The sequence below is a fragment of the Alligator mississippiensis genome, chromosome 1, assembly GCF_030867095.1.
Source record: "Alligator mississippiensis isolate rAllMis1 chromosome 1, rAllMis1, whole genome shotgun sequence".
In the NCBI taxonomy this organism is placed as follows: domain Eukaryota; kingdom Metazoa; phylum Chordata; order Crocodylia; family Alligatoridae; genus Alligator; species Alligator mississippiensis.
The window spans coordinates 284,059,141-284,086,241 of record NC_081824.1 but is presented as its reverse complement, the minus strand read 5'-3'; the positions used below and the strand labels follow the sequence as shown (position 1 = coordinate 284,086,241).

The 27,101-nt window shown below is 41.2% G+C and overlaps 1 long non-coding RNA gene across 2 annotated transcripts in view; it reads right to left on the bottom strand.

The window, feature by feature from the left end:
- LOC109280333 (uncharacterized) overlaps positions 1 to 27,101 on the bottom strand; it is a 143,715-nt gene that overhangs the window by 44,365 nt on the left and 72,249 nt on the right. For both annotated transcript variants that reach the window (XR_002086614.2, XR_009459050.1), the window contains exons 4-5: positions 10,277 to 10,319; positions 1,995 to 2,189 (exon numbers count right to left, since the gene is read on the bottom strand). This is a non-coding gene — a long non-coding RNA (uncharacterized LOC109280333). The remainder of the gene's footprint in view (positions 1 to 1,994; positions 2,190 to 10,276; positions 10,320 to 27,101) is intronic.

The following is a 27,101-nucleotide window of genomic DNA, read 5'->3' as shown; positions in this document are numbered from 1 at the left end:
CCTCTTTGTTCTGCAAACTTCAGCATGACAGTGACTCTGAGTTGAAGGGAGAGAAAAGAACAGAAGCCACCCACCAAACCTCCCTGGTTCTGTTAATTGTAAGAATATTCAGTTGCAATGTACTGAGCTATTTCATGTTTAGAACTAGTCTATACCAGACACTATCATTCTTTAGTCTATACCAGACACTATCATTCTTAACGCTTGTTCTTGTCTTTCTTCATTACAATCAATAACTGGTGCGCCTCAAGTAAGGCTGGAGATTTGGCAAAAAAATAAAGAAAAGGACTGAAACTTTGATTAGAAACAGGAATCAGACTGATTCTCCACACAAATATACTTCCTAACTGTGAATGTCTTCAGGAATTTCATCAAGTATACAGACACAAGGAATAGGAGAGGGCAGGGAGAAAATGAAGAAAGCTAATTATCCAGTTTATTATACCTGCATAAGCCAAAACATCTTGCACCTATCCTGTGTTGCTTAGCCACAAACTTGTTTGAACTGTGTTAGAACTTCCTTTACCACTTGGCTGCCTGTAGCAATGCTGTTGTCTTTCTAGTACTTTGATCTTCCTAGGCTTCAGCACAGAGGAAAGAACATAGTAGCAGATCCTGCAAACTCCTTGATAGGTCCTGATCACTGGTGTAGGCCTCCAGAATAATGAGGCAGACCACTGTGCATCCCCTTGGACTTAGGGAAGGCCATAAAGGAGAAAGACAGAAGACCTTTACTACCTTTTATTAAACCATTCCTCAATGTATCTGCCATTTAGTTTGCCTCAAGGGAAAGGCAGCACAGTCCTCTTTGCTACCTCTGAGCATTAAACCCCAACAGCCCTTGAGAATGATCCTGTTCTTATAATAGGTTTCTTATATAACAGAATCAGTCTTACACAAGAGTCAGGAAATTTAAGAGTTAATCTCAAACTGCACTTTGGAATTTTGCTTCAAATCTATTAGTAAGTCTGTAACTAAATAAGTTGTATTGATTGTGGAAACATAATTTAATAAAGGAAGTATAATTCTTCTATAGGAAACTCGTATAGAAATGATTTCTTCAAAGTCCTAAAACACAATTACTTGTGTATATCTATGCATGAACATGTTCTGGTAAAGAAATGCTTCCTCCAGGCTGTAGGAATCAGAAGCACAATATTTGCCAACAGGTTCCTGTTCTATTGTGCCCTCAGGATAGTAGTCTCCCTAGCTAAGTCTGCATTGGTTCTTATACTTACATTAAGCATATTTAATAGGATATATGTTATTTAAAATAGGTTAAGTAAAGATCCATGTCTCACTCCACCTTAGTGTCTCCCTAGCTGGATTCTGTTCCTCTAGGACTAGTCTATTATGCTGCTCACATCTGCAACATGCCTTATATATAAGGGGGCTGATCAAGAATTTCCTGATAAACATATTGCTTGCAGGGAATAAGGTGCCTGATTGTCCAAACAGGTAAAGGCTACATTTCCTCATCACCCTAACTTCATGCATGTATTCCCCACATTTCAAAGGCAGACAAAAAACTTAGAGTCCTTGTTATTCTGATTTTAAGGAAAAAATCCTTCCTGATCCCCCAAATGTTATCGTAAATACATAAGCAAAACCCTCCAGAAACTTTGAAAGGTTTCTAAGTACCTGTGGGCACAACAGCACACTAAGTCAAATTCCCCCCTTAAGCTGTGGCAGATGTCTAACATTTCTGAGAAAACAGACACCAAATAAAGCAGTATTCCTTTCCCCTATAAGGAAACCAGAAAATGCCCTGAAATACAGCAAAACAGGGAATCACCAGACACCATCCACATACAGAGATAGAGATTTTTGAGGAATACATGAATCCCCATAGCATAGAAACAGATTACTAGTCCAAGAACAACTCTATCATACTATACATCCTATAAGCTTATTGAACTGCATCTTGAAGCAATTTAATTGGCTCTTTACATAGTTGACAAATAGTGTGCAAGTTCTGGCCAGTTTCTTCTTACCTGTCATTATTCTACTGAACCATAGAAGATCTCTTCTCCTCTTCCCTGAAATGTGACGGCCATGCACACAATTTATTTCAGAAATATTGTCAAGAGATACAGCTGGCCAAAACATTTGTATCTTTTATTCTTGTGATCCACAAGGCATTCACAGCGGAAGTTGTGTCTATCAATGCACTTCCCTTCTGAGGTTGTCTACTCAAAGAAAGAAAAAGGGGAAAAAAAAGAAAATGCTGAGAAAAATGGAAACAGAAACAAAAAGACAAGGCAAGACAATGTAGTTAGGATACTGCTTCCCACCCCCAAATGTTGTCTCTCAATCAACAGGCTACCTAACCCCCGGTCAGGAGGCACTAGGCATCAGGGCTTGTAATAGATCCAAATGCCTTCTGTGTCACAACATGAATACAGACATCTTCACTGGACAAAATGACATATATGCCATAATCTGCTTACAGTGCCTCTTTGATCTCTATATTGGATGGACTCAGTGACTACTGTAGAGTACATGGTGCTGATACATGCCCTGGCCTATCTGAAAAGTCATATAATGTTGAGTTCTGTACATGCACAGTAGGGCAAGAGTCTGAAGGTTTGAGAAACAAGGAACTTTCCACCTCTAAAGAGGTACTAATATAGTTGCATATATTAAGCATGCACAGCGAAGACCTGATAACAGGGATTTTGGGGCCAAAAAGGTGACCACTATCTCCTGAGGCAAGATGGATAATGATTGGTCTGAAGTGTGAAGATTGATGTTTGTTTCAATGTGCTGATTGACAGATGCAGCAGTTGGATGAGCAGTTGAGTGACATGTGCCTTAGAGATATGATTGGACTGTGAATGTGGTGTGATTTTGAGATATAAAAGGGCCTGAGCTTTGCCCTACTGAGTTTGAGTGGGTTCTGTTTGTGTTTGTATGGATTCATCTGGTGCGTGTATCTGAGGTGTGAGTTACTGAGTTTGAGACTGTGAGATCAAGGGTGTTCTGTGAGTGTCTAGTGTCTGTGGAGTGATTGGAGTTGTGTGTTTCCTGAGTAGAGTAAGGCCCTCCAGTGATCACTTTGGCATTTGACCATTGACCAGGACCGGTGCCACTGGGCCAGCACTCTTATTGTAACATATCACCTGTGCCCTTGACAAAAGGAGAAAGAGTACCCTAAAGAGGGGAAAGTCTCCAAGGAAGGTGAGTGAATTCATATAGTTCTCACTGAAAGTATACTGCTTGACAGCTAAGCTGTCTGTGTTAGCACAAGTTGCAACATTATTTGGAGTACACGGGCTGAGGGTCTGCATTCTGTTTTCTCTCTTACTGTTCTTTCTCTGTACACTATTGTAAAAGATCTCCTGTATACAATCATGTTGTTGTTATTGTTGTCTGTTAATATTAATACATTCTTAAGCTTTGAGTTCATTAAGGAGTCTATTTGTACTTGTGGTGGGGTAGCACTGGGATGCAAGCGAACAAACACCCTGCTTAGAGTCACCCACTGCCTTAAAAATCCTTTCCCTGGGATTTCCCTGAGTAACACCCTCATTTGCTTAATTAAGTTCAGTAGTTAACATTACTACATAACAGAAAGAACTCTAACATCAGCTGTAGAAAGACTTGCAAGCCTGTAGCAGAATACTGCAAGCTCCATGGACATACCATTGCTGACCTCATGGTGTCTGTTCTTAGAGAGCAAACTGATTTGAATGGGAAATTGTGGAACAAGAAATCATCCACAGACAAGATTGTTTTAAGTGTGGCTTAAACAGGGATTATGGATTCTTATCCAATTACCTCAATTAGTTTTTGGGCAGAAACAAAAGTTACATTTTTCCCACCATTGCACCCCTGATAGCTCTCTACAGACATGCTGTGGGACACATGCACAGCTGTAGAGTGCTTTTGAAGTAGATGACTGTGCAAAAAATTAACCCTCCTCAAATGAGGTATCAGATGAAGGTGTTCTGCTTTAGGGAACTTGTGTTCCCTAGGGTTAATTTTTCACATGATCAGGGCTGGGCTGATGCAACTACTGTAGTACCACTACTATTGTGAAGAGAGGGGAGAAGGGAAAGCAATGAGCTACTGGCTGGGGTTCGCCTGGCCTGAGCTGGAGTGGGGGTGGGAGTGGTCAGAGCCCTCCCTCCTCACAACCTGTCCCCACATCCTGTGGCTAGGTATTGGGAGAGCTTGGCTGGGCCCATAAGGTGGGGGTCTCCAATTAACCCCACCCCAGCTGCAGCCAGGCAAACCCCAGCTGGCTGATGCTGGCTTCCCCTGCCCTTCTCGCTGATAGCCCTGAAGCTTGGGTGGGGGGGAGGCGCGCTTGATTTCTGCCTCTCCCTCACCCCCACCCAACAGGCAAACATCTCTAACTCATGATACTTTATGTAAAGCACCATGAGTTGGAGAAAGGGCCTGAAAGTCTGCCAGTGCCATGATGACACCTTTTTTCCTATGGGTTTACCATTTGTCTCCCAGAACTGCCCCCACCCTTCCCTCTCCCTGGTCTTTTGTATTCTCCTTTCTCTCTCCAACTTATATTCTGCTTTCTGCTATCTTTTCACAGCATGGAAGTTTATGCTATACACATACTACACACCCACACTTTGGTTAATCTGTAAAATGTAAATCTACTCTGCCTTCCATCATCCAATAGAAAACTTTTATATTCTGCTGGGTGTCCAATTCCCAAGCCTGATTCAGCGCAGGCATATGCTCATTCCTTCCTGCTCATGAATCTGTTGAAGACTCCAAAAGTCAAGGGTTGTGGCCTTCTCTCTCACGGAGTAAAACAATTGGATGTGTGCACGTTAAGAACATAGGGAATGTAAGGGAGAATCTTATTATTGCCACAAATGGAAAATGTATTCCTCCCCACTATTATTCCAGGTTAGTGTGGGCAGGTCCTTCTTCCTGCTACTTTTTGGAAGCCAGTCTGTTCTGCTATTGGTTTCTCAAGCTATTAAATTCCCACCAAACAAATTTTAAGCTCTAACAGAAAAAAGAAAAAAACCTCAGTCCTCCCCAGACATTAGGAAAAGAGCTACTTTCCACTCTGGTGTTCTCCAGCGTAGTAGCCTGGCCTCTCTTCTTCCCTCATAGCTTTTCCCCTTCTGCTCGCTTCTCTGGGGTTTTAAGCTTCCAGTGGAACATTCTTTCATTAGCAGAATGCCCGGCCCCCTGCCTGAACAGCCTTAGGGCTGGTTGCCCCTTTCTTATGGGGGCGGACCACCCTGTTACAGCATGTATCACATTTCATTAGAGGTCAGGACACATGGCAGGAATCCATTGGTCTATGACTTCTAACCATATGAGAGAGGTGAGAGATAGTTAGCCTTATTCATGTGAAGTCAGCATAAGACACTGGTTCAGGGAGGCATACACTTTTGTAGGAGGTGACTGTCACACAACCTTATGCCTTTCTGAACTAGTCAGTCTCCAAGGTGTCACTCTACTTTGCTTTCATCTATCTGTAAGTGAAGGCTATTGGCTTCAGGGTACCAGAGGACACTGCAATTTGTATTATCATTTACCATGAAAGCTGTCCCTTAATCCCTGCCTTTTATCCAGTTGCAAGTGGATTGGGCATAAATTACACTATATAATAGGTGCATCTTGCCTCTTATCTTGTGTCACAGTGGCAGAGAGTAAAAACTGAGAGAGAAAGTGAACTGGGTATGGCTAGGATCTTTTTTCACTGTTACTCTCACTTGCTGCCTCCATGATTTTAGGTCTAGGAAGTTCTGGTTCAGAGGCCGTATCCCTAACTCCCATGCTTAATAGCTACTGATGCCCCTCTCCTCCAAGAACTTGTCCAATCCCTTTTCCAACTCTGGCTAAAAAGTCAGTTTCTACAACATCTGGTGGCAATGAGCTTCACACTTCAGCTACATACTATGTGAGAGAGAACTTCCTTTTATTCACTTTTAGCTTTCTACTTACAACTTTCATTTTGTGACTCCTACTGCTTGTATTGTGAAAGATAATAATAAATCTCTATTTGCTTTCTCTTTGCCATTTAGTATTTCATAACCCCTTATAAGGTCCCCCTACAAGTATCTGTTTTCTAAACTGAATGGGCTTAGCCTCTTTAGTCTCTCCTCATATGGAAGCTTCACCATACTGTTAAACATCTTTCTGTGTTCCTTCTCTATTTGTTCTATGTCCTTTTTAAGGTGTGAGAGCTAGGACTGGGCAAAGGATGCACCATGGCTATATAAAGGAGCATTCTTTCTACAGTATTTAGACTTTTATCAGCAAGAAACTTCTTCACATGGAATGACTCCTTTCTAAAATGTAAAAAAGACTCTTTGGATACAAATAAGCAAGCAGACAATCTTACATACAGCTATTTTAAAATCAAAACAGCTCCACTATCAGCACTAAGTACAATTCCTACATGTCTATTTTTTTTTAAAAAGCCAGTTTCAATTTCATTGTGACAAATTAAAATTTACTTGACTGAAGGCACCAAGAACTTCTTTTTGTCCATTGTATATTTGTATGTTTATTAAACTGAGTAAATACATTTTTCTTTTGAACATTTTCATATGGGCTGACAAATTATATGTCAAGGTTTCACAAATTAATAAAGCTGAAACATAACTTCACAAAAATAGGTTTATAATATACATGGCAGCTATCACTTAACTACAGCAACCCTCTTGGCTATTTTTATATTATTTTAATATAGTCCTCATGAAATTCAGTTTGTTTTGTGATACATTTTAACAATTAATGTCCACAGTAATTATGCATAGTGGTTTTGTTTCAATATTTATATTTATAAATTGTATAGTAGGAATGCAAATCATGTGCAGAATACATTAATATTCTAAAGCATTTGGATTTTAAATATATTTTATTTATAGATACATTATATACAAATACATATACACACAGTATATTATTTATTTATAAATACGTATTTGGGCACATCTACAAGTTCATTAATGTATCATAGTTCTTGTGCATTAATTTTAGCACTTGTATAATACTGCGCAGTAGCATATTAGCATTGTTTGTGCTGTGACACGTTACTGCACAATATTATTAGGCTACTATGCAGTTAGCATCTCATGTAGACATGCCCTGTGTATCTAAACATAACAAAATATATTTAAAATTCAAATTTAAACATGTCATATACACACATTATACCCAAATTTTAATATTACCATATTAAGTGCCAGGCTGGATATTCTTTGCAAACAATCAGTGTACTCCATATCAGTGGATATCCTCTTGTTTAGAGTTTTCTGTCTTATAATAAGCCATTTGCTGCCAGGCATGCTTATCAGAAGGGACTGTTTTGTTTTGAAAACTGACCTTTCTGTCCTGTTTTTCAGTCTTAAATAATTGTAAAAGTGGAAGCAAATGACTATAACAAAAATTCTCTTAGTTCAAACCATCAGGAGGAGAAGATGGCTTGTGGGGAGAATATTTAATGAACATTCATCTTCAGTAATTAGCTACTCTGGGAGGAAGTTAGCAATGGATTCAAGAAAGGCAAATCAGCATGTTCTTTAATAACATTCCTGAACCTACACAGAATTCAAAGGTTCCATTTTAAAGAGCTATTTATTAGTGAAATTATGAACCATAGATATTAACCAGCTGCTGCAACTACATTTAAATGAATCTTGACACATGGAGGTATAATTTAAACACTGAAACATATCATGAATTATTTAACCCAGTGTTGAACAATGGTGGGATAATACTTAAGTTTTTAAAATGTTTTCTTCTAGCAGCAACAAATGAATACAATATCTTGAAGCTTTAGCTAATATCTGCAAACTAGGGCAAGTGGACTTACCAATATACTAGGTCAATACAGGATTATTTATTGGAGTACACAAAAAAAGATAGTACCTTAACTTCTGCCAACAAATGGAGGAAACAGCATATATTTTTATAGCATTTTTTTTACATTTGAAATAAAAGAAAGATAGAGGACCCAAAATGCTCCTATTCAGGTCAGTGACAAATCTCTCCCCAGCTTCAGCAAGAGCTAGATTGTGTCCATGATATAGAATTATAATGCAAGCTAGTTTTAGAATGTTTTCATTACAATCAATACATGTTCAGAGTCCTGCCTTACTCATACTGATGCCAATAATTAAACTTATATGACCACAATGGAAAAAAGATTAATTCTTTGTACTTCTGTAATATGAGATTTATTCAGGTTTCTGACTGAATGTATAGTGTATCCATTATACTAAATTCATTAATGCAACTCACATATATTCCTGAATTTTCATTACAGATGAGAGAGCAAGTAGAAGTGACAGTTTTTCCTCTGCAGCTTACTAATATTAGCCATAACTGTGCAACCTGCCTGGCCTATTCTGCCCACAAGAAATCCTGGTAATATCTGCAGAATTCTAAACATGCCCACATTCTTATTTCCTCTACATGACCATTTGTCTATGACCTGAAGAGCTAATAAGGTCTCAATTTTTAGAAAAAAAAAGGGCCCTCATTGAACAGTAAATTCTTAACACCAATACCACCCAACTTTTTAATCTTCTCCTTTTCAGACAGAAGCAAAATTAAAATCACAGGCACAAATAATTGCATTCATTCTATAGCTATGTTTGATAGCTTTTTTGAGAGATGGTCATAAGAAGACGAATGGCTTCAAGTTCAGCTGATAGAGTTAGATGGTGCAGTGAAGTGTTATGCTGTCAAAATCCATTGGCCTTTTAGTTGTGAAAATGGGTTCTATATTGTAGAGAACTGTGGCTGTAAAATGCTAGGAATAAATTGAGCTAAAAGAATTTCTAGGGAGAACCAGTCAGAAGCATATTAAAAAGTTGTTTGAATAATTTAAGATTGGCAATTGTAATGATGTGATGTATCATTCATGATTATGACCAGATTTTTTCATTAGCTTTTCAGAGTTAATTTCAACAAATGAATTCATATTTAAAGCTTGGTGTACTATATAAGATTGAGCTTTGCATCACTGCAGAATATTTGATGAGAGGAAAAGAGTTTCTGTTTTTAGTTGACATTTTATGGCTTAAGGTGATAACAGTTAAACAAATGGGAGATATAATTGTTTGACATTCTGGATCCTCTTCAATTTATATGCTAACAGTGTCCTAATTTTCCAGCTGTGGAACTCTAGTGCCTTAAAAACATGATATGAAAAAAATATGGATTCCTACAAGATTGATTACATATAAGGTTTACTAAGGAAAAATGAACAATTATATAAACAAAAGCTTTATGGAATACCTCTCATACTTAATTGTTGCTAAGTGTCTACCTGCTTACTTTTCTTCTTTAAAATCAATACGACTAGTGAGTGGCCGGCAACCCCCGGCACCCTGCCAGAGCATCATACACCAGGCCATTGTGTTCAGCACGCCACGGATGAGCAAAGCCCTGCAAGCCCTTTTGTAAATAGCCTGGGCTCCATGGCATTCAGCAGCTGCCCAGGATGATTATGGCAGGAAGCCAGAGGCTGCAGTCAACTTCACTGGGCTCTGGATGGCGGGAGAGGGGCTGGGGTTGTTCTGCCCCATGCCCCTTCCCAGCTGGGCACCCTAAAGCGTGTGTGTAGCAGCCACAAAGTCTGGCCAGGGCTCCATAGCCCAGTGCAGCTGTTTGCAGCTTCTCAGGTACTTGCCACAGCCAGCTCAGGCTCTGGGCAGCTGCAGCAGGTGGCAGGCAGGCTGCAAACAGCTACACCAGAGTCCAGAGCCCTAGCACCAGCTCCATGCTGGTGGTCGGTGCACACACAACTCAGGGCACATGGTGGGGAAGGGACCAGGCAGTGCAACCCCTGTCCCTCCCATGCTTTCCCACTGGAAGTGTGCATGCACCTACCATCAGCAATGAGGAGTGGGCCCCTTGAGATTCCCCCAGTGTCTGCCTCTGGCATACCAAATCGAAGTGCGAGTGTTTTTAGCACTCCCACCAAAAACGTTGCCAATCCCTAATTTAGAAGCTCATAGACTGCATGTTCAGTTTTGGTTCAATCACAGTTGGGAATAAAAACAACAAAAACAGCAGATTTAGTTGTCAGGGGTTGAAGTCATTGATCCAAAGGAACAGTTTTATGGAAATAGCACAAAACGAGAAGACATTGTGTTTATACGACTATAAAGGTTTTACATGTAAGTTACTGGATTGGAAATCAGGAGAACAAGGTCCTGGTCCCACCACAGCTTTAATGTGTGTGAATTTAATCTGTAAACTGGAAAAAATGGCACTTTCATCTGTCTTGTCTTATATAGATTTCAAAGTCTGTAGGACAAAGATTCTGACTTACTATTTATCTGTAGAATGCCTGACCTCTGGTCCTCTAAATGGGTCTGTAATGCAAATAATAAATAAAAACAGGTCATAAGAATTCTATATCCACACCTTGCAAATGCAGTGAATACCCCATACCTTCTTAGAAAAGTATAGTTCAAAATGCATAATGTATTCAGATACGGAATCCATGATTTTATTCATGTATACTTACAAGGTATTGTCAGATGATATAGACAGCTGATATGAACCAACCCAAAACATATATTGGATTTACTTTTGTTTGTTTCTTTGATTACATTTTAAAAATTAACAAAAACATATTGTATGAAACATATTGTGTGAACTGTTATTGACTTCATTGAAGTCAACAACAAAGCTCACATTAGCTATGTCTAAGTGGTCAGCTTTGAATGCCCTACAGTGAAGCCTGCAAGCATACCATATTGCTCCAGGTAGGATGCCTCCTAAACCAGAAACAGCATAACTATTTCAAGATCACACCACAGGAGAGCTACTCATCATGGAGTGGGCTAATTGCTCCTGTCATTCAGCAGCATACCATATAAATGTAGCTATACTGTTTCTAGTTTAGCAGGAAGTACACCCAGAACAATGGGGCATGCATGGGTGTGGTCAGTTTGTTGTGTGGATATGGCCATTAATTTAAAAAAACAGCAAAGATTTCACCCACTGTTTTAAAATAACATAGTCAGTATTATGTTCAAGGAAGTAGTCTGAGTTTAGAATTAAACCTGAATGACTATATTTCATTCATTAAAAGCAGGCTATATAAATGCCCTTAAACTTAACGTGATCTTTCATACCTTTTAGGGCCCCTCTATATGTTCAGGTAAAAGCATGCTATGTTTAAACTATAGATGCCACCCATAAATGTATTCAGTTTGATGGGAGCAAACACAAAGTCTATGTTGCCTATGGTGCCATTAGTCAGAATGCTATCTGGGAAAGCATAACGTCTACGTTTCTTGATTCAGAATTCCTGTCATGCCTGCTTTCTGCACTGTGCAGTGCATGCTGATACATTGGTGGATGAGAAAAAAAACAATGTGGTAAACTGATGATTTATTTCCTTTGAGATTAACAGGATGTAGAAAACTGTGACAAATGAGGGGTCTAGTAGGACTATGAAACATTATATTAAAAGTCAAAGACCTTATTACCTTATCTTTTGGAATTTATAACTCTTTACTCTCAAGACATATCATCATTACAAAGACAATCAGTATGGTCTAGAAAAAATCTCTACATTGGTCTTCTAATGCTATAATAACATCAGTTTCATTCATAAATTTATTCCAGAACTAGCAAATTGCCTATCAAGAACGATGGGGGGGGACACAGATGCCTGCATCTGCCCCACTTCAACCTCTGCACTGCTTCAGGGCCAGCCCCGCTCCCCCAACCCTCCCCCTAGCCACTTCAGGACCAGGCCTGTTCTCCTCCTCCCCACCGCCATCCCAGGACCAGGCCTGCTCCCCAACCTCCCCGCTTGGCACTGCAGGTCCAGACCCACTCCTCCCAGCCCCCTTCAGGTCCAGGGCCTCACCTCCCCGCTCCATCCACTCCGTCGCCTTGCCTCCAGGAAGCAGGAGCAAGGGGGACGAGGCAAGCATTGCTGGCCTCAGGCCCTCTGCTAAATACCCTCTGTCCCTTCTGTCCCTTCCATCCCCAGCATCATGGTGGCGATGCACCATGCCACTGCTGCTGCCTGTTCAGAATGCTGTTGGAGCACTCTGATTGGTTGTTTCAGACAACCAATCAGAGTGAAAATAAAGCATTATGGATAGATAGACAGACAAAGGTTTTTTATATTAGATCATGGGAAGATAACAGAAATTAAAACCTCTAGATTGATGCATGATTTTTTTCCTGATGAAAGAAAGATGGAAAAAGAAGTAAAAAAATGAGTGCGCTTCAGATGAACAACCTTAGCTTGTGAGTATATAAAATAATATATATTAATTTCTGACAGCTTATCATAAACTAGGTCTGTTTATGTATCATAGAACCTCACGTTGTTGTTTTTAAAAACTATTTATATATCAGGTTTAGTTCAGCACTCCTCTATAGCAAAAATACACTATCATAAAAACAATAAAAAAGGGAAAACAATCTGGAACCCCACCCAGAATTAAGACTGAAATAGGGAGTTTGATTCCTCTTTTGGCATCATGTCAAATATTTTTAAAGACTGTAAATATTTTGACATATTAGTTAAATTCCCCTGACACTTCCCTTTGTCCATAAAACTTTTAATTATAAAAACATTAGTAATTATATCTACAGTTTCAAAATTACCTCCTTTCTGCACTATTATTGCTTGCATGGGCATACAATTATCAGAAGCTACTATAAGTGAAGCATACAGACATTAGAGCTTCTTGTTTCTTAGCAAAGCAGTTAAAATTATAACTAATATCACCAAATCAGTTCCCTTTCACTGCTGGAATAAAATGTCCAGAGCCAAAAAGAGCCTTAAAAATCATGCTGTCCTAAGTAAATGCTATACAGGTACATCTAATGTACATTTGTACAACATACTGGAAAGAATACTAGTATTCATACTCAGAGAAAAGATGTTAAAATATCAGGCTTAAAAGACAGTATGTATAATTTTTCCTAGAACACTACAAAACAATTTTCATGTTCTGCTGTGATTACTGTGAATAATACTTTGCTTTACAAGCAGTAGTTCTATTTGTGTCTGCAAAGATACTTAAGAAGTAAGATATAATTTGGTGTGTGCAAATGTGACAGAAACTGTCTCCATACAAGTAAACCATGTTGTGCCATGTACCATGTTTGCTTGACTATAAGAGTAGGGCTTTTCCCTAACATTTACACACCAGCAAATACCCACATACCTATCATTACATACCCATTAAATACATTGTCTTGCATTAAACTGCTGCTAGAAACAGCATGTATTCAGACATGGAAAGCAACTAGGAAGTTGATTGACTGCAGCCCATATTGAGCATGTCAATAAGGCACCTGGCCTTTGCAGAGCAAAAATATAAATGGGAACCTACCACAAAGCTGGGTTAATACAATCCATCTAGGAAATAGTGTCCATTGTGCTCAGTCCCTCTCAGCCTATTTCAAGTCTTGGTGAACCTCTACATCGAATACATTTCAACTTGTTCTTCTCTCCCACAGGTGAACCGCACCTTTCTTTTCCATTTCCAGTGATTCCTATTTCTTCATCAGCCTTAAATGTCTGGAAAACATCACCAAACTTCTATGTAGCTGAGAAGCTATCAGTCTCTCTCTCAGTCTGTCACATATGATTAGTGTATCTCCACACTCTATGGGGTGGAGATGGACCAGGCAGCCCTATGCCTCATCTGTATATAAATTTTTGAAGGGTTGCAGGACTATGACAAGAACATCTGGTTCCAGTTGTGAGTGGGGGGCTAATTAGCATGTGGATCCTTCTGGAGTACACACACATACCAAACAGTTCTCAGCTGTGGGATCACCATGGCTTGACTCTCCTGGGTCCCAGCCCAATGAACTGAATGATAAGTTATGAGCCTTTTGCCTCTGGACTAATATCATGAACAGTTTGTACTATGTATAGGTAGGTACAAAGGTGCTCCGCAAAAGTGTGTATATAGAGTACCTGTGCTGAAATTTGTAGCAGTTTGCAACAGGTTAAAGTGCATCAGTTCTGGATGTACTAAGTGTATAGCTAGCTATAGTAATTGGCCTATATGCAAATTATTATAGGTATGTTTATGTCAAAGCGAGGTTTTTGGTCTCTTGCATTTCAAATTAACAAGGGGGAGAAGCAGGAGGGGTGCATGGGATCAGGCAACTGCTGTAGTTCTGACTCTAGCATGAGTCTGAGTCAGGGCCAGAGCCAGACACACAGGAGTCTCCTGCCCACTTCTGCAGCTTTTATCCTCTTCTCTGTCCCTTTTCCTTCTTACTGTCAAATGCAGCTTACTTCCACATAGTGCTAATGGAAAGAACAGTCTGAGAAGAGTCTGACAGTAAGAGGGGGCAGGAAGCCTGCAAGGTGAAGAAGTGGGGGCAGAGGGCAAGGGGCGACCTGATGCTCCCCTCCCACCCCGCTCCAAGTCACTATTTTCCCTGTTGTAGCAATATGAGGGATAGGAAGACAACCTTCCAATAATTAGATTCTACACCTGGAAAACTGTAACTAATGTATACATTTTCCATATATACAATCTAATTATTGGGGTATGTCTTATGTTCAGGGTCATCTTATATTTATGTAAATATGGTATTAAGGAAGAGGTATATTTTAAATCTCGTACAGCTAACAAATGATTAATATTTCAGTGGACATGACACTTTTCTGTGGTATATCCTCCAATGCACCACTTTGTGAGGGCATTACCTCTGGTTAAATGCAAGTCTAAAGCAGGTTGGATATTTCTCAGCCTAATCCCTTCATACCATTGTTGCTCAGCATTGCTTCACTACTATACGTTCTGACTTTCTTCTGCCACGTCTTGAATTTTCTTTGATGTTATTAGTCGGGAGATGTTTCTTGCATCTTACTGTAGTTTGTCACCGGCAACTTCCACTGGGATTTCTTCCGGACCTCCAACCTCCCCACACCGTGCCCTAGCTCCACCTAGATGTTCCATCACCAATTGAAATCACAGACTTAAGTGAGATAACTTTATTTTTTTCATTCTAGGCTTTATCTGTATACTCAATGACCCAGAAGAAAGCAGACCCACTGGCTTCCACCTGCATAAGGTAAGTCTTGGATATGGTCATGGTAGGACCTGATGTGTCCCAATCTCAAGGAGCCCTGCCCAACATTGTAAATTAAATAGTTTAAAAAACACCCAAAAAACCAGAAGAGCCCTTTCTGGGATTTTTAATCCCAGGGTTTATTCCCCTCTTTCAGTCTCTTGAGCTATGGTTTCTCTGACAGTTCAAACTGTCCTTTATCTGGGCTCCAGCCACAGTCTGCAGCTCTAAGAAATATCATTCCTTTAAGAGTTTTGATGTCATAGCTACTCTGACACCCTCATTCCACAGACCTACCGATAGTCCAGCTGAACTCAATTACCATTTAACTAAAGAGAAAGAAAAGAAAAAAAACCCAGCTTTTGCTGGAACCTGCTAGTAGCAGCCATTTCTCTCTCAGCTTGCCTGTCTTGGGTGGAGCTCTCCTGCCACTTCTTCTGGCGGTGTCCCTTCAGCTGCAGTCTTGCAGCTCAGTAGAGCAAGGCCGAGCTCTCTTCCCCACTCAGAGATGGCTCTTGCCCACTATCCTAGGCCTCCCTTTCTATCTCCCTTTGCCCTATCTTCTCCAGTGCACTGCCCCTCCTTTCCCAGGGCCACTGTATCCTCAAAGAGAAGCTGCTTCAGAAGTGCCACTGCTACAGCATGTTTCTCTCTTCCCCTACAGTCTTCTCTTTTTTGTGGGGAGATTTTCATGATCTCCTGCCTGTTACTCTCCACACTGTTTCACTAGTCCATCATTTTATACAACTGAGAACTATATACCAGTAGATGTTTATGGAGAAAACGTAATGGAAGCCTAGTCACTCTACACCAACCAGATACTATGGAATTCCCAAACCAGACTATAGTTTCACATTAGGATAGCTGTATATGCATGAATCATGCTCAATGATGTCTCAAGCTCTTTTAATGGATTATCATCAAAATAATAGCCTCTGATGTATGGCAACAATCTTTCTGATCCCATAGTTTGTGAAGGAAAAAGTCACTCATAGATAATAGGAGGTGAACCAGGACACTGAAGTTTAGTTGGTAATGGTCTCCTAAAGGAAGCTGTCTCTTGAAGTTTCATCATTTTAGAAAAGATTTGAGAGAATCATAAATGGGGGTTATAATTTAGTCAGGATTATAAAAAGTACTAGTACAGACAATTAACTAAGGATATACAGTATGTTATCATTGAAATTTCACACTGTTTAAGGTGTTTATTCCTAGGGATGCTTGAAATTTTTTGAATTTAAAAACAATTTTTAAAATGGACAAAATATTCATATATTTTATGAAAAAAAGTATTTATTTCCATGGCTCATTATACTGTAGTCTTATAACATGACTAAGACTGAAATTTCTAAAGGTTTTGTACTGCTTAAACTATTCCAGTACAGAAACATATATATTCAGAGCCATACAATTCCTGTCACTAAGGACAGAGCTATCCTGTTATATTAGTATGGCTTATTGATATAAAGTCAGTAAAGTATGCCAATGCAAACACCGTACATCTGCATGAGATTTTTTTTAGATTAACAGATATTTGGGTCAGAAGGGATCTCAACAGATCATCGAGTCTGACCCCCTGCCCCTGGCAGGAAAGAGCACTGGGGTCAGATGTCCCCAGACTGGTGCTTGTCCAATCTCCTCTTAAAGACCCCCAATGTTAGGAAGAGTACCACCTCCCTTAGAAGCCCATTCCAGATTCTGGCAACCCTTACTGTAAAGAAGTTTTTCCTGATGTCTAACCTGAATCTGCTCTCCATCAGTCTGTGGCTGTTATTTCTAATTACTCCAAGCGGTGCCCTGATAAACAGACAATCCCTTGCTGTCCCCCCCCGGATGAATTTGTAGGTGGCCACAAGATCACTTCTCAGCCTTCTCTTGCGGAGGTTAAAGAGATTCAGGTCCCTCAATCTCTGCTCATAGCGCCTTACCTGCAGGTCCTTAACCATATGAGTGGCCCTCCTCTGGACCCTGTCAAGGTTTTCCATATCACTCTTGAAGTACAGTGCCCAAAACTGGATGCAGTACTCCAGCTATGGCCTCACCAGTGCTGTATAGAGGGGAAGTATCACCTCCCTGGACTTGTTTGTGTTGCACCTGCTAACTCAGGATAAAGTGTGGTTAGCTTTACTGATCACTTCATCACACTGATGACTCATGTTCATCTTGGAGTTAACTATGACTCCAAGATCCATTTCTGCTACAGTGCTGCTGAGAAGGTCATCCCCTAGCCTGTAAGTGTGCTGGTGATTCCTTCTCCTTAGGTGTATCACTTAGCATTTATCCTTGTTGAATTCGATCCTATTCTGTTCTGCCCACTTTTCCAACCTGTCCAGATCCAGCTAGATTAATTTCCTGCCCACAAGCATGTTTACTTTACCCCATAATTTGGTGTCATCTGTGAATCTGGACAGAGTGCTCTCCATGCCCTCAAACAAGTCACTGATGAAGACATTGAACAGCACTGGTCCAAGAGCCGAACCTTGGAGAATTCCACTGCCCACATATCTGCAAGTCAATGCCAACCCATCCACCACCACTCTCTGAGTGTGTACCATTAGCCAATTTGCCAGCCACCTGACCACGTAATGTCATAGCCGCTCAGTTTATTTATGAGAACAAGATGAGATACTGTATCAAAGGCGTTCTTAAAATCCAGGTAGATGACATCTACCTCATCCCCTGTATCTAAGCATTTTTATGACCTGGTCATAAAAATAAACAAGGATAGTCAAGCAGGATCTACCTGCTATGAACCTGTGTTGAACCTGTTTTGGTTGCCCTTCAGCATTATTTGTCCTGCTGAATTCCCACAAATGTGATCCTTAATAGGTTTCCCCAAGGATAGAGGTGAGGCTAACTAGCCTATAGTTCATACCACTCTAACTGTATACTTTCCTAAACAGACAAATGTAAAGCTTTGCCGGCATCATTTTGCATAGACCAGACCTCAGTATGGTAACTGACTGACATTCTATGAGAACTAGTTTTATTTTTGAGATTGAGGGAAAAACACACCACACCACACCACAACAATCGGATTCCAAGCCACAGATCCTCAAGGTATTTCAGCACCTAAATACCACTGAAATCTATGGGTGTTAGGCATCTAAATGCTACTGAAATCTATGGGAATTAGGCACCTAAATAATGTTGAATCTCTGAGCCCTAGTACTTAAACAGAGAAGACCAGAAGGGCTTTGTACCTAGATCTCTCTCCCATTAAGTCTGTCATACAAAATATAGGAGTGCTAGAGGACAGTTGCTGGAGAACTAAAACCTCTTTGAAAATTCAGTTTAATTGTACAAATTATGTCTCAGCACTCACGTTTTGAAAGCTACTTATTAAAGTAGTCTATTTTTATTTTCCATTGTGTCCAGAAAAATGTTGGAGGCTTATTCCTGCTGAGATATTTATTTTATTTTGAAAATTCACTGTTTTGTCATGAACTATAACTAAGATGATGATTCAGGAACAGTATTTGAATATTTGTTAGTTGAAGAGCAGGGACAGCCCATCATTAATGAAATTCCATAGTAACCCTGAGGGAATAGCATTTGGGTGACAGGGGGTGCGACCAGACGAGCGTGCACATGCCTCTTGGCTCATCTCAAACCCCTTTGAGATGAGGCAAGAGACACGTGTGGGAACAAAAAAATGTTCCCTGTGCTGCAAACTTGAAAATTAGACCCCCAGATATCCAGGGGTTTAAAAAAGCGGAGCAGGGCACAGTCCCAAACCGTGCCCTGAGGCAACTGGAGGCTGGGTCCTCCACAGGCCCTCTGGTTGTCTCTTCACCCTGGTGCTGAACACACAGCCTGCCCATGCAGGGAAGGCCACGTGTTCAGCTGCCCTCCCACAGGGGCTATGGTCCCCCCACAGAGGTTATGGCACCCAAACAGGGGGTTCAGCCCCCACACAAGGGCTACAGCCCCCCACAAAATGGACACATGCCCCACCCCAGCCCCCAGATTGTTGCCCCACCTGGCCCCATCCCTGCCAGCTGGTGCTGCTCCCCCAACCCCAGAAGCTCCTGAGAGTTAGTAGCCCTGAGCTACTTGCCAGGGAGGCTTTTTATAGTGCTGGGGCCAGGACAGGGCAGCTTTTTATACTGCTGGGGAAAGCACAGGTGCTGGCCCCGAGCTCTAGCTCCCCCTGACTGCAGATCCAGGATGAGCCAGGCAGGGTTATTTTGCCCCAAGTAGCACAATTTGCTCCACAATGAAGTGCATGTCCAAGCATGTGCACTGAGGCAAAAAGCCCCAGGTCGAATTTGTATCAATTATATTTGAGCTGGTGCAAGTGCACTTGCTTGCATGTGTGTACATGCCCAGAGAATGCATCTACACATGTGCTTTACTGTGAAGCAGACAAATTAGCTCTATGGTAAAGCATCACAGTCTACACATGTGCCAGTATTAGAGTACAGTAAACTAATTAACACTGCCATAGGATAGTACTGTCAGGGATCGCACTACCCTACAGCGGGGTAATTAACTGTGATTAAATGCACTTGTAGCCAGTGACTGTGGGTGTAAATTGCATCTGGTCAGCCCAGACAGCAGGGGGCTAGACACCTGCCTGCTGCTCTGAAATTTTGGCAATCTTGTGCCCCAGCCAGACCCTCCACCACCCGAAGCTGCTATGCAGAGTCCAGGGCTGAACCCATCAGCCTACTGCCAGCCCAGGACTGGTCCACCCCAGCTCAAACTTCTGCTGACGATATACCGTAGCAGTGTAAACTGCTCTGGAGTTTGTTGTGTCACCTTAATTTCATGTGTAAATGCACCCAACATATCCAAACACACAGTGGAAAGTTTCCTAAAACTTGTCAGCTAAATGCTGAAAGATACCCTTTTAGTATTCAAAATTCAGAAGTCAAGCAATAACTCATCTTTCTCATCCTTCAAGGCTATTTTCTTTCAGTTGACAATAATTATAATTTCATGCAAGTACATGTACTTCCAAGCTCTTAAGCAATGTACAGCATTTGAGACTAAATTGTAGAAGATAACATAACTTTCCTGCAGCTAAATACACAGAAAAAAAATTAAGATATCCTTGAGTTATAGAGACATCCTTTTTACCATGACCATTAGTGTTGGTTTTTAAAACTACAGTTTTATTACTATACTAAAATTTTTTATATTGCCTTATATAATGCGGAGCACTGTAGTGTATATTCATCTACACCTTAAGACTTTTATAATATCAATGACTTTTCTAGTTACTGATTTTTATAATAAGGAATTTTAAGGTTCAATACCAAGTATGCTTCATGAAACAACTGGACTTTTTAACATGCTTTTATGACAAATATATTGTATCAGTGTTAGCTCACAATCCCAGTAGCTAAAAAGGAGGAACAACTCTCTCTCATACATGGAACTGTAAAATTCAGAGCTCTAAGGATTCCTTTTCAGTAAAGTAATAGCTTCCAACCACATACATTTAAAACGTATATTTCTAGTTAATATTTTTCAATTTTTATATTCTACATATTACTACATATATACTACATATTATATAGTTTTCCTGGGAATATATAAATGATTACCTATAGAAAACATCTCTTCAACAATTTTGGCTCTACAAGTCAGAATTTGTGCTGTGTTTGAAATTTTCTTTTCCTCTTTTACATACTTGTTTTTAAAATCAATTTACCAGGAAAGATTTTTGCAATTCATACATCTTGGTTGTAAACTTGACCCAGGCATGTAAGTACAATAATAGTAGTACAGTATTCACTATCTAAACCCCTAAACTCCAGATATTGTTAAAAAAATTGACATTCCATTATTTTCTGCTTCTAATGGTGGTCAAAAAATAATTTGGGGATGACAGAGTGGAAGCTGTAGTATCAACTCAACTAGATGACCTACAACAGAAACAGTTTAGGGACAGGGTACATGGACAATATTTTAGACATAATGGGTGCATCTACACATGCAAGCATGTGCACTTGCAGCAGCTCAAATAGAAGTGGTACAAATTAGAGCTGGGGCTTTTTGCCTCAGTGCATGTGCCCAGACATGCACTTTATTGTGGAGCAAATTGTGCCACTTGGGGCAAAATAACCCTGCCTGCCTCCTCCCGGATCTTCAGTCAGCACCTGTGCTGTCCCCAGGAGTATAAAAAGCTGCCCTGTCCTGGCCCCAGCACTATAAAAGCCACTCTGGCAAGTAGCTCAGGGCTACTAGCTCTCAGGAGCTTCTGGGGCCCAGCCAATTGGTACCTGGAAACACTACCCCTTGTTCCAGCTGGACTGCTGAAGCAGCCCTGAGAGTTCTCTTCACCCTCTACCCACTGCAGCAGTCTGGCAATGGGGGCTGCTGCCTGGCTGTGACCTACTGCACACCTGACAGACCCGGATGGGGACTGCACAGCCAGTAGAGGCATCTGCCTCTCTGGGCCAGCTGCCAGTGGGCTGTGGCTGCAGAGTTGGCCTCTGTGTGGCACTACTGCCATATGTGACCCCTGCCTGGCCATCTGCGCAGCTATCACCTGGAAGATGTTCTGGGTGTGGTGGCCTGCTTTGAACTGTCAAAGCATGTCCTCCTGGCCCCATTTGGCCAGATCAGCCACAGCCAGATGGGTTCAAGGTGCCAGCTCTGAGCAGGCAGGGTCCTGCCACTGGCCTCCCTAGCAGGAATTCTGGTGTTCCTTATTGGAAAACTGAAAAATCCCTGATAAATAAATCCCAAAGTCACTCTCTAAAATACCTCCAAATCTATGTTCCTCCACAAGTAAAACAAAGGTCCGCTATAAAGACAGAGAGAAAGACAGAGATAGCAATCAGTTGGACAAATTTTTATTGATATATCTACAGTGTTAAAGCATGTCTCTTATCATAATAATAAAGTCAACTCTAAATACAGGATTCATGAATTCATGAATACATAATTTGCTGCCCTCCCACAGAGTGATGACCCCCCCACACAAGGGGTTGGTCCCCCACACAAGGGCTACAGCCCCCAACAGCATTTCAGCCCCTACAGAAGGGGTTTGGCCCCCACACAAGGGATTCAGCCCCCCAAAAGGGGGTTTGTCCCCCCACACAAAGGGTTTGGCCCCCCAACAGGGGGGTTGTTCCCCACACAAGGGGTATGGCCCCCACAGGGGCTACCACCCCCCTGCAAGTCCCACATGCCCCACCCCAGCCCCCCAATTGCTGTCCCATCTGGCCCCATCCCCCACCAGCTGCTGCATCCCCTCAATGGCTGCCCCACACGGCCCTACCCCCTGCTCTCCCAGCCCCCCTGATTGGTGCCCCACCCAGCCCCACCCCTCAACTTGCATCCCCACAACACCAGGCACCATCACTTAAAAAAAAATAAAACAGAAAAAGAACAGAAAAAATGGGGAAAAAGCCTCATCTTACCTTAGAAGCAGGGGGGGGGGGGCTCCAGGGCCTCCTGGCAGAGCCTCCCGTGCCGCACAGGACAGCAGAAGGGCAGGAAGGCCTGGGCTGGGGCTGCTGGGGCTGTCACCCTGCCATGCACTGTGTGGGTGGGGCCCCAGTCAGACTGATGGCAGCTCCAAATGCCAGTAAGTGCTGGGGTTTTGTTTTGTTTTTTTAAGTATGGGGTGGGCAGACAGGGATGGCAGGGGTTTGGGGGGATGGGGCCAGCCAGGGCAGGGTCTGGGGCCTCAGTAGGGCTGGTGTGGGGAGGGGCTGGCCGTGGCAGGGGTCGGGGGGCTGCTGGGGGAGGGGCCAGTCACGGTAGCAGTCAGGGGTCTCAGGGGGGTATGGCAGGGGGAGGGGCCAGCCTCAGCAGAGGTCGGGGGCTCAGAGGGGCTGGCAGAGGGAGGGGCCAGCTGTGTCAGTGGTTGGGGGCCTGGGGGGGGCTGGAAAGGGGAGGGGCCAGCCCCAGCTGGGGTCGGGGGCCTCAGAGGGGCTGGTGAGGGAGGGGCTGGCCGTATCATTGTTCAGGGGGGGTTGGTGGGGGGCGGAGGGCTGGGGGAGTAGGCAGGGCCAGCGGAGGGTCCCCCCACAGTCCCTTCCCCCTGCTCCAGCCCCCCCGACCCCTTACTCACTGGTACCAGGGTGAGGGGCAACCATAGAGATGCTCTGGCTGCCAGAGTGTCTCTATGGAGGACCCAGCCTCCAGTTGCCACAGGGCACAGTCAGAAACCATGCCCTGTGCCATTTTTTTATACTTCACCTTTTTTAGATGCCTGGATATCCAGGGGTTAAATTTTCTCCCTGCTCTGCAAAAACATTTTTTTGTTCCCGCACATGCCTGTTGCCCCACCTCAAAGGGGTTTGAGGCGGGGCAAGAGGCATGTGTGTGCTCATGTGGACATGCCCAATAAGGGCATCTTTTTGTAAGATATTTTATGTCACTATCCTCATTGTTTCAGTTCATCTATAAGACACACAAAAAGGTATGCACATTGCACATGCCAAACTCTACACTGGAAGCAGTCCCAGTGCCTTCACTGCAAGTTGCTGCACAGGAGAGGCCTAGCTAAGGCCTGGTGTTTTAATTTAGGAAAAAAGTCAACAAATGGAACAGCTGGTGTTGTTAGCACTGTATTCACTTTTATTAGTCATATAGATTCTAATTTTGTACAATGGGGAATAAACATAAGATCAACTTAATATCCAGAATTTTCTGCCTGAACCTCTTTAATTCTAACGTTCTATAAATTCTCACATATGCACAGACCAGCTATTTAAATGTAATCAAATAATTTTTGCCCTTATAGTTTACATTTTCCTGCTGAGTTGAGCAAATGAGAAAAAAACAATTAGATAGAAAACCCTGTAAGCCACCAATACCAGAGAAACTAAACTTGATTTTGAACTCCATTGTAAACATCTGTTTGTAAAAAATGTCCATCCTTTCAGCCATTATAAGATTACCAAGAAGCAAATAAACCGCCAAATAACCTTTATTTCATTTCATTTCCCACAGAGAATCACTGGGACATATAATATCATCACTCTCACTCATCTTCTCTGTCCCATTCTGTCTCTAAATTATTTGCATCCTGCCTGTAGACTTCAAAGAATTGTCTTACATTGTCTGTGAAACAGCTGAAGTTATCTTATCTTTAAAATTGACCCCAATTTTTGTAGTTACAAGGGTGTTGTTTGTGTAAGTCAGTGTAAAAGCAGACCTCTCATTAATAGTCTGCTTCCTCTAGGGAAGGTATCACTTATACATATTTCCTACTTTGTGCTATCTTGTGAAAATAAAGACCTGTCTTTCTCCTTGTGGAAGAAAACACTTTGCTTTTTCTCAGTTTATAACAATACTTTCTCCAAAAAAAGCAGAGACAGACAAAATGTTATTTTTCTTTATATCCTGGGTCTTTTCATCTGATCTGGTTTATTTATTGAATTAAACTTCTTTGGAAATACATATAAAAATACCTATACTCTAATGAAAGAATAGAATTGAATTAAATTTGAATGTACAATCCATGCAATAGTTCATAAAGTTTGTATAAAGTTTTAGTTCTAAATTAGAACAAAAAGTCAAATTTTCAAAAATTTCAGCTCCTCCCCCTCACAGAAAGATAATCCATTTTTTTTATATACATTTTTTTCCAAAATAAAGTTGAGTAGCTATCTGGTCTGACTCCAAAGCATTTCCAGGGTTGCCTGTGCCATACAGGAACTCCCCAATTGAAGGACAATTGCATAACTGGCTCCCTAGACAAGAGACCCCAGCCCATGTTTTAGCAGAAGTTTATTGCAAACAAACATTTGTTTTTAGTTCAATGAATTGGCCTATATCGGTGAAAACTTTTTGGTTGAAAAAGTTCCAAACAGCTCTATGAAAAAAGTCTTTCTCCTTCATTTGACTGATTAAAATATTGAACAGTTGTATCGAATATTCAGTAATCATTAACCAAGCCCTGCTTTATGAGTCAGTCCTACAAGGTTAAATACAAAATCTCCAAAGGTGGTATCTTATTCCTCAAGGAATCCCATTGATAGCTTAGCTGATTCTGACTTTGGTCGCAATAGACCAATGTAGGAGTGAATTTTAGCCAAGTGAAAATTTTATAATATAATATTGGGAGGTTCAGTCATATTACAGCTCTCCTATTATAAATCAAGATCACCTCAAGCTTAGGTCATATCAGGCTAGCTGAGTTAAGGCACAGCACATTCATGGGCCATAGCATCCATGAGAGATGTGACATGGAACACATTTGGCCACATTTCACTCTTCCTCACAAATGACCAGATAGTAAATTATAGGTGATTGGTCTTTGGTACAAATCCAAAATGAGGCACAATCTCACACCTCTGATCCATAGCAAAATATCTTAGTCACTATGCCAGCACACTTCACCTACTGCTATAGCAGCATACTAAATCTTCTCTAGGGAAAAACATGTCAGCAACAGGCCATACAGCACAAAACTACATAAAAAAGCATGCACCAAGAATTGCATTTCAGGAAGGGAATGTGGTGGCCACAAAAGAGCACACAAGAACTCTATAACAAACTACAAAAAAGTTTTCAGGTGACATTGGTCTCAACTACATTGGACTAGTTAAAGATAAACATGGAAATTATCCACCATCCCTGGAGAAAAAGTAAAAGAAGAAAAGAACACTTTCATTATGTAGAGTGACCATCTGTCCTGGTTTGGCCAAGACGCTTTGTATTCCATAGGTCGATTCCTGCCGGTTGGTCAAAATTCCCAGGTCAGAGTCCAGCGAGGAAGCAGAGTAGTATGGTGCACCAGGCAGGCAGTGCCTGGTGCACCAGTAGTATGGTGCACCAGGCACTACTACCTGCCTGGGTAGTAGTGCCTGCCTGGGGAGTTAAACACATGAACTAGAGCTGGTGCCACCTTGCCCACACGTGGAGGAGTTTTGACCAACTGACCGGCACCAACCAGAATCCAGGAGTGCCTATCCAAACTGGGACCTGTGGTCACCTAATTATATGTCCTATGTATTGTTTAGTTATATATTAAACAGGCTTTCGCCTGAAACAAAATTCAACTTTAACAATGTAAATAAGATGAAAGAAGTGAATATCAGTTCTGAGGAAATCACCTTGGGAGAACTTGAAGCAGCTGTCAAGCTAAAGAAATGTAGAATAGCAGGCCAGGTAAAATTACTACAGATTTGCTCAAAGTAAATAAGAAAGAAAACTTGAAAAAATGTTTCTATAAGGCTTCACTTAAGTATGGGAGTCATAATCTTTTCCTTCTCTCCCCCAGAAGAATGGAAAAAAGTAATCATCATGTGATTGCCTGAGAAAAGGGATTTAAATTACTACAACAATCAGCATTGGGATGACTCTATGCTCTGTCCCAGGGAAACTTATTGAAATTATTATTCTGAATAAACTCTCCAATGCCACTGACAGTAAATTTCAAGAATCATACAATCATAGGACTGGAAGAAACCTTCTGGGTCAAGTAGACCAATTCTCACCATAAGTAGGATGTGCTGTTTATAGATTCTCCTAGTTAAATGCTGATCTAGCCTTTTCTTGAAAATTTCCCCCCAATATGAGATTCATAAACTTCTCTGGGTAGCATTTTCCAGCTTCCTGCAATAAGAAAGCAAAACTGCACAATAGTCTTCCATGCAAAGAGATGAACAAATTATTGTTTGAGTCACTGAAACAAGTCTGAAACAAAGTAATCGGAAATATATTGTAAAGGATAATTCTGCAAAGACCTGGGATGGCCATAAAGTGTTTTTTCAATATCTAATATTTATTCTATTATGTAAAATAAGACTATGAATATTTATAAATCACAAAGAACTAGTTGCTACCTAGCAAAACTACAGTCTTTAGAAAATCCAATTAAATAACAGAGCCATTACATTTTCAAATTTAACACTAATTTTTCACAGTATTAAAATCATCAAAATTAACATCTCTTTCACTACGGAGCAACACACCATAGATTGTTTAGTTGTTTGGATTAAGGATCGGCAGTTACCAGAGTAATTATTTTATAAACTGATGGAAAAAAAGAAGTTGGCTGACAGTGTTTTTAAACAGTTTTCCTAAGTATCTTATACTAATAGAAGCAATAATCAACCATCTAAAACAGACTTTGGCTTGATAGTAATCAGATAAAAGAAACCTTTTGA